This window comes from Myodes glareolus, chromosome 16, assembly GCF_982192425.1.
Source record: "Myodes glareolus chromosome 16, mMyoGla1.1, whole genome shotgun sequence".
Classification (NCBI taxonomy): Eukaryota; Metazoa; Chordata; class Mammalia; order Rodentia; family Cricetidae; genus Myodes; species Myodes glareolus.
In genome coordinates this window covers 35832155-35841136 of record NC_142041.1, presented here as the reverse complement: position 1 = coordinate 35841136, position 8982 = coordinate 35832155, and the positions used below count along the sequence as shown (strand labels likewise).

Here is an 8982-nt window from a genome sequence, read left to right as displayed (position 1 = left end):
AGACTCACACACTACAAATACATATACATGTAATGATGTGATAATATGTGTTATAAAAGGTAGTATTAACCATGTAACATGATGGCATATGGCTCAGTTTTCATACTGATTGAATGGTTCTTATAAATGAAATAACTCATTTAATACTTGATATTTGTTTTAATATCTTTTAAGATAATAAAGAAAATGACAAACCTCACTTTCTTTTGCCTGTGTGAAAACTGAAACTTTTATGCCAAGTTGTATTAGGTACTCAGATGAGGTTGTCCTAATGAACTTATTCAAATGAGATTGTCATGATGAATATATAGCATCTGCACTCAAATTTTTATGTATCTATATATAAAATCTCTCTATATTTTATATCTACATTTAAAATCACCTCTCAAATATCACATGTTATCAATTCTCTTGAAATGGTGTGATTCAAAAAGAATACAATAAATCCATGAAAGAGTTGCAAATTTGACAAAAGTTAATTTTTAGATAACTGGAATAAAGTAAGTTGAATTTTAAGTCTGTGATAAACATTTATTCATTCTTATATTTGTGTTAGTTTTCTGAGAATTTTATACATTGTATTTGATCATATTCATTCAGTTCCTGAACTCATCTAAGATCCACTCCCTTCCCAAGAAGTACAAAATTTTTCCACTTTATTTTTTGAACCTCATAAGTTTGTGGTGAGCATATATTCAAAAATAAAATCTGTAGTTTATTTGTACTTGTCTGCTCTGTTGAATATTAAGTAGGAGGCTGAAGATCCAGAGACCAGCAAGTGAAAATCATTTTGACCAACAAGGCTGCAGACCTGGCCTGCAACTCAGCCTCCAACTGACATAGTCCAGGGCATCTTAGTGTCTCATAACTGAGAAGGAGGAATAGTGAATAGCCTTCAGGCCTTCCTGACCTTCTCTCCTCAGGACTTCAGGTCCTAAGCCATCCCAGACACAAGCATGGGCTCAGCAAGTACCTACATGGATGTGAGAGTTCATGAGTGGGACCAGATTGGGGATCACTGTCTGCTGCACCCCAGCCAAGGCAAGGAATCCCAGGAAGCCCAGCATCCCAGTAGGAGCAGGAGCCCTGTCTGCTGTAGCAGAGTCAGTGGCCGCTTCCTGGAGCCAGCCCTTATCCTGAGCAGTTGAGTCAGCCAGTCAGCCAGCCAGCCCAGAGCTGTATTTGTCGACATCACAAGTCCATAGAGTCCTGCTGTGCAGTCATGATACCTTGTGTCATATAACTTCCGTGGGGCATATGACAGAGCCTAAATACTACCTATATGTATAACCATAACCGCGCTGCTCAGGACTTCTGGGAGGGGAGGGGAACAGGGAACCTGGTTGTAGAAAACTGGAGCAGTATGGGTACTGTCTATATCTTCTTGCACACAACTGCTGCTGGCATTAAAGCTGTACCAATCATAGAAGTCTGAGGAATTTTGGGGCTCAGACTCTGGGCTTCTCACTTCATCAGTCAAAGGGAGGCCCAGTCCTGCCCAGGCCCAGTTTACCATGGCCAGCTTCTTCTCACATTGCTGAAACCACAGGGGCAGTTAGCTTGACTGGGGGAATACGGGGCCATTAAAGCTGGAGTACTGGTAGCCAGCAGATGTCGTGTTTGAGAGTAGCTGGGCAGCACATTCATTGATGCGGGCTCAGTAGAAGAGATCAATCAAGAGTCAACTGTCTTGTCTGCTATGAACATACATGAAATTTCTCAGTCAACAACAGCTTGATTTATCCATGTTTTCTTACTTATATATGTGTTGTCTTCAACAAATTCTAGACAGTAACAGATAGCATTGGAAGTGCCCTATAATGTAATAATGGATAACTCAGTGGTACATAACTTTCATTCCCATTTCAAATGCATGAAATCAATGTAATAATTTTCCTTTAAAATAAACTTCAAGAGCTTCAAGTAAACAATGAATTAAAGAACAGTAACACTAATCCCAGACTCTTGTATTTTTATCTGATTTCTTATTGCCCAATTAACACAAACCTTTGGTAAATGAAATTACAACAATGAATTACAAATTATGTTGTTAATCTCATAAAGAAATAGAATATTGGGAACACTTAATTAAATTTTATACATGTATCCGATTAAGTATTTATACTTTGTATACACAGATTGGGAAAATATTTTCTTTCTATCCCACATACTGAATTAGTTACACATTATAGCTCATTGCTAAATAAATAAAAGTAGAAATATGGATTTTTAATTAAGATTTGTTATTTTTATCCTTTTGAAATGTAAAAAACAAATTTAGACAAAAAGATTGTATTTATGAATTTAATTGACTATGACATTTTACTTGAACTGTATGCATTATCTGTTAACTTAAAATATCACTTCAAAGTGTGTATTCCTTTACAGCTTAGATATTATTTTCAGTGTAGCATAACCTAGAGTTACATAGAAAGTGGTGACTTCAATTGAAGAACTGAATTGTATGCATATTTATGAGAGACTGTTTTGAGTGTCTAATATCAAGTTGTCTAATTAAAAATTAATTTAAATATTAATATTAGAATGGCCAGCCCACTGTGGGAAACAACATGTCTGGGCAGGTGGGCATGGACTGTAATTGAAACTTAATTGAGTAGGCCATGAATGATCCAGGAGCCATCATTTCTTCATGATCTGTTTCTTACTTTAGTTCCTTCTATAATTTCTCTCATTGGTGTATTGTGCCCCTAAAGAATAAGAGGAAATAAATTATCTCTTCTGCTAGCTGCTTTTGGTCATAGACTTTGTCTCAGGAACAGGAAACACATTATTATAACCCATCTATGATTTTGTAATGATTGTATGATTAAAATAATGCTTTTAACAATTTTGAAAGTGAAATACATTAATATTTATTGTCTGAAAACTTTGAAATAGCTTTGCTTTACAGAATTCAGATCAAAATTCAAAGAACATTAATCTTACAATAAGAGACTTATATTTCCATTAATTAAATTTGTTCCTTAAACATTTCTTATATGCATATAATGCATTTCAATTATGCATAATTTAGAAAAAGCAATAGTAAGTTCCTCTTTGGGGCCTATGACTTCCTCAGCTATGGATTTTTGGTCAGGTTTACAATTATTGGCAAGAATTCCCTTTTGCAAATTGAGTCTCAAATCCTGTAGGGAGTGACTGATAAATCTCATAAAATAGTACTATCATTGCACAAATGGAAGCATCCTGCTTGGCATACTGGTTTTATGGTATGTAGTGTTAATGCCTTGGGAAGACTCTTTATGTCCTTTCTCCATAGAGAACCTTTTTAGCACCTTCCAACCCTGTCTACACTAGCTGACAGGAAGGGAGCTTCTGGTACAATTCTCCCTTCATTTCTCTATTTTCTGTAACCAAGGGGTTACAGTCCTTGGAAATCAGTTCTTACTGCGTTGCTGTGGCAAGAACAGAGACAATATTTTGTTCTGCTGGGAGGAGCTCTTTGATTGACTTGACTTTTTGCTCATAGAGAGTTTTCCCACATCCAGAACTAGAATTTTTGCTCGATAACCCATAGCTTCTAAGGTTGATAATCTCCACCCATGAAGAATATTTCCACTCAAACTATGTTGTATTCTTATATTCTGAAGTCCAAATAACTATGCCACATATTTTTATTCCTTGTGTATCCACCCACACCTCCTTTTTGAATGAGTTGAATTTTGTTTTAATATGACTTTAAGCTTCCTTGTCCACTCATGGAGCCTGTTTAATTCTTTAGACTTTACAGAGACTACAATTTAAATATAAACATAAATTCAGACATATGATCAACATATCAGAGAGAAAATGAAAATTCTCCTGCCCAGTCTTAGTTACCTCACAGTATAATTTTTCAAGGTTATTAAACTTACTGCAATTTTCATAATATCATTTTTGTTTTCTTGTTAAGGCAGGGATTCTCTGTCTGCCTCTGGCTATCCTGGAACTTGCTAGGTAGACAAGGCTGGTCTACAACTCAAAAATTTGCTTATCTCTGCCTTCTAAGTACTATAATTAAATGCATGCACCAAAGCCACCCATAAAATACTATTCCTTTTTAGTTTTTTTAGTAGATTCCTATTGCGTATGCATATTATACTTTCAGTGCATAGGTTGATTCCATTTTCTAGGTATTTTGAAGAGGGGGGAGTTTACAAATAATGCTCTTATAAAGTAGAAAGCTGTTTGGGTATATGCCCAAGAATTGTACTGCTGGTTCGTACAATAAAAATAGTTTTAGATTTTGAGAAACCTCTATACTAATTTCTATAGTGACTGTACCAGTTTGCAGTCACACCCCAAGTGTTTGAGTGCCCTTCTTTCTGCACACCATATTCAGCATTTCATCTAAGACAAATATTCCAATAAAATTTAGGTTATGCTATTTAGCAAAGAATCTCAAAAGATAAAATGTAAGTGGATATTGAACACCTCTTAAATGGTTCATCAGCTCCATCCATCAGAGAAATGTAATTCAAAACTATTACATATTTATCATCTCCATTTACAACTAGGACAGAAGAGCATGAGGTTAAGCCGAATTGTAAGGTAAGATCTAATGGCCACTCCCACCAACTCCATCTATGAGGTAATATCAATAAGTTTGATTTATAGATGCCATTTAATTCTCATAAAAATGGTGGAGGTTGTTATCAGGATAGTGTTTGGCAACAAACATAATCCCCCTCTGTTTCCCTCTAGAATGTAAAAGAAATTAGAATCCCAGTACACACGAAGCACAAAACTGTCTCTTCAATTCAGTCTTAATTAAGTTGTGAATAGAAGCATGTTTTTAATTTGAAGATAAGGTAAAGTCTGAAAACCTTCACAGTTTCAAAGTACAAAAATATAACTTGCTTGATATACTCAAATGTTTTCATAAAAGATCACATTAAACCATTATGTTAACTTTCATACATTTTGAGAATGCATAAATATTAGTACTCATGGCTCTTGTTATGATTTAAGATGAAGCTTTAAAGTTTTTGAATACAGTACAGTAGCAAAAAATGAGTTGGCATAGCATATTAACAATAGAAAAGTAAGTACCAAGTATGCAACTTTGCTGTTACTATGTCAAACACCATCGTCAAGTAAACTTAAAAAATAGGGTTTGTTTTATTCTTAGCATTCTCGTTTCATAAAATTTTATCATTGCAGAAAGCAATGTCATCAAGGAGGCCTGACAATTGGGGGAGAAAGCTGAGGGACATATCTAACTAAAATGCTAACATATCATCCTTTACATATTTACATATGGCACAGAATGGACAAAGGAAAACCCAACACTAAGACATGACTCACATGGTTTTTCAATCATTTATTCCTTAATAAATAAGTGTGAATACTTCAAACTTTATTTTTTCAGTTAAATGTTATGTCTTTGACAGTGTTCACTAGCACTTTGGCAGAAACAAATCTATTGACTTTAGTAATTTTGTTCAAGGTAAGTCATGATGTATGTCTTCCTTTAAAAAACATTGACTCTTTTGCATGTGTCATTCAATCTTTCTGTTTAGATAATGCTACATATATGCATGTTAATTACTTAATAAAACTTGTACTAAATACTTATGACAGGATCCTTATTAAATAAACATGTGACTATAATTAAATCAAATATATTTTTGTATACATATGTGTGATAAATGTATATTCATGTATGGGTATATGTATGTCTATGTGTGTCAAAATCAGATATATATGCAAGTTACCTTGTTCTATTGTTTTACATGTGATTTTATGATTCAGGCTCTTTTTAGACTTGGAGATTGCTGATCCAGCAAGAGGAGAGAACTATCCACAGAACTTTTTACTGCATGTTGATACCAGGAAACAGATACATGCTGTTATACCAGCGTTCACTGAGTATTGAAGATCACAATTCAGGTCCTAATACTTCCAGGACAAGTACATTACTGAATGAACCCCAGTACTCTCAAGTACTTTCTTAACCTTGAATAACTTCAGTTTGGTGTGAGTGTGTGTGTGTGTATAGGGGGGGGGTGTTAAACCATAGAAAAGTTTCAGTATTCTAATTTATTCTAGCCATTCTAGATTGCCTGAAAATTCCGTTCATAGAGGAGGAAGTAAGTATACAGCATATGGAAAACACTAGAACATGGTAGGTGAATGGAAATGCTATTTTACGCATTTCATTTATCTGACCTAAAAATTCTGGACTTCTTACTAATAAAGACTCAAAGACCAGTGAATAAATTCTGCAATAGTACAGCTTTATACATTTAAGGGGACAGAACTCTTAGTAGTGTAAGGAAATGAGGTAATAAAATGGAGGCAAAAGACAGTAACAATATGTTGTAATAGTGTAGGAGAGTAATGGACAGTGCTAAATGTATGCAACACCAAACTATACAAACACACACACACACACACACCATGCCACAATATGAAAATTTGAGGAACAATATGAAACAGATCAAGAGAAACCTAAGCAGTAAACTGAAGACTATTATTGTGAAAAGAGGGGGTCAACGCTTGAAACTTTTCATATTGAATCAATGCAGTATTAACCTTTAACAATTTGAGCCACACCCACATTGCTCGGATAAGACATACTTAATCAGGTTGGGTGATCTTTTGATATGTTCTTGCATCTGATTTTCAAGCATTTTATTAAAGATTTTGAATTTTTTGCTGTATCTTTGTGTGTTTTAGGTATCATGGTCATTTTGGTTTCATTAACCAAATAAATCAATTTACCTTCAGTTTATATTCCATGATTTGAGGTGTATTGGTGTCACCTTTTCTTCGAAGACTTGGTAGGGTTCTGCACTTTATCGATCTGACCCTGGGCACATTTTCATTGGAGTATTTTTCAATATTGTTTCTATTTCACTAGGAGTTTCTGTTTAAATCATATTTCCAAGCTTGTTTTAACTTTGATGGCCATATGTATCAATAAATATTTCTGTTATCTGTTTCTTTTCAGTTTTTGATTGTGTGAACTGCAGATATTTTTAAAGTATGCTCTTATAACAACATGAATTTCCTCAATGTCTGTTGTTAGAATGCCCCTTCCATCCCTAATTTTAATTATTTTGAATTTTCGCTTTCTGCCTTTAGTTAATTTATTTAAGGGTTTATCCATCTTAGTGATTTTTGCAGAATCCAGTCTCCCTTTTAATCATTATTCGTAGGCTTTTTGTTTGTGTTTTATGAATTTCAGACTTGAGTTTGACTTTTTCTTGCTGTCTATGTCTTTTAGGTGTTATTTTGCTTTTGGTTGTGGAGATTTTATGTGTGACATTAAGTTGCTAATACTAGTACTCTTCTTTTTTATGTTCACACTTTCTGCTATGAACACGTGTCTTAAAACTGAGAACATTGTATCACATAAGTTTAAATATGTTGTGTCTTTAATCTTTATTCATTTCTAAAAAGGTTTTAAATTTCTTCTTAATTTCTGTCTTGACTCAGTTTTTACTCAGTTGTGAACTGTTAATTTTTGGTCAGTTTGTAAACTTCTTTATTTCTATTTCTGTTCATATCTGGCATTAATCTATAGTGTCATACGGGATGTAGGGTCCTTTTTAGACATTGAAAACATCATAAAAGAAATAGACACCTCAATTAAATAAAACATTACATGTAAAGAGACCCTGGCACAAAACATCCAGCTTATATGTGATAGTCTTAAATAGGGGAAAAAAACAAAATAGAGGAAGAGAGAGTGCTGAGGAGTTCTATCCAGAGAGGTGAGTGTGTGCTAGCCAGGGAGGACTGTCCCAGAAGAGAGCACATTCCCCCCCCCCCAACTTCTGTGGCAGGGTCTTCGGTGTTTCACTGGACTCTTCCCTGCCCCCACTGTCGCCCTTTTGTCTCCTGTGTCCTTGGAATACCAGGGGTCCCTATGTCAGTGCTGAGGAGATCCAACCAGAGGGGTGAGTCTGGGCTATCCGGGGTGGAACGTCCGGGACACTGTCACTAAGACTAAAAGGCTACCTTCTGACTGGGAGAAGATCTTCATCAACCCCTCATCAGACAAAGGTCTGATCTCCAAAATATACAAAGAACTCAATAGACACTAAAACTCTAATTAACCCAATTAAAAAATGGGGTACTGAACTGAACAGAGAATTCACAACAGAAGAATTTCGAATGGCCAAAAGACACTTAAGGTCATGCTCAACCTCCTTAGCAATCAGGGAAATGGAAATCAAAACAACTTTGAGATACCATCTTACACCTGTCAGAATAACAAAACTCAAAAACGTCAATGATAGCCTATGCTGGAGAGGATGTGGAGTGAGGGGAACACTCATTCATTGTTGGTGGGAATGCAAACTTGTGCAGCCACTGTGAAAATCAGTGTGGCAGTTTCTCAGGAAACTGGGAGTCAACCTCCCTCAGGACCCAGCAATTCTACTCTTGGGAATATACCCAAGAGGTGTCCTATCATACCACAAAAGCATTTTTTCATCTATGTTCATAGCAGCACTATTTGTAATAGCCAGAACCTGGAAACAACCTAGGTGCCCCTCAATAGAAGAATGGTTAAAGAAGGTATGGAACATATACACATTAGAGTTTTACTCAGCGGTAAAAAACAATGACATCTTGAATTAAGCATGCAAATGGGTGGAAATAGAAAACGTTTAACTGAGTGAGGTAACCCAGACCCAAAAAGAGGAATATAGTATGTACTCACTCATAAGTGGATTCTAGCCATAATTAAAGGTCTTTGAGCCTATAATTCGTGATCCTTGACAAGTTAAATAAGAAGGTGAACCTGAAGAAAATCATATAGTTATCCTCCTGGATATTGGAAGTAGACAAGATTGCCAAGCAAACTTGGGTGCACGGGGGATGGGGGGGTGGAAGTAAGGGATGATGGTTAGAGAGAAGAGAAAAGGGGAGGATTGGGGATAGCTTGGGGGAATGGGATGGGGGGAGGGAGGAAGGATGGATATGGGAGCAGGGAAGTATATATCTCAACTAAGGGAGCCATTTTAGGGT

The 8982-nt window shown here is 35.6% G+C and overlaps 1 pseudogene; it reads right to left on the bottom strand.

Annotated features, from left to right (window-relative positions):
• Positions 1–962: 962 nt before the first annotated feature.
• Positions 963–1675, bottom strand: LOC125390853 (zinc finger protein-like 1 pseudogene; annotated as a pseudogene).
• Positions 1676–8982: the final 7307 nt, after the last annotated feature.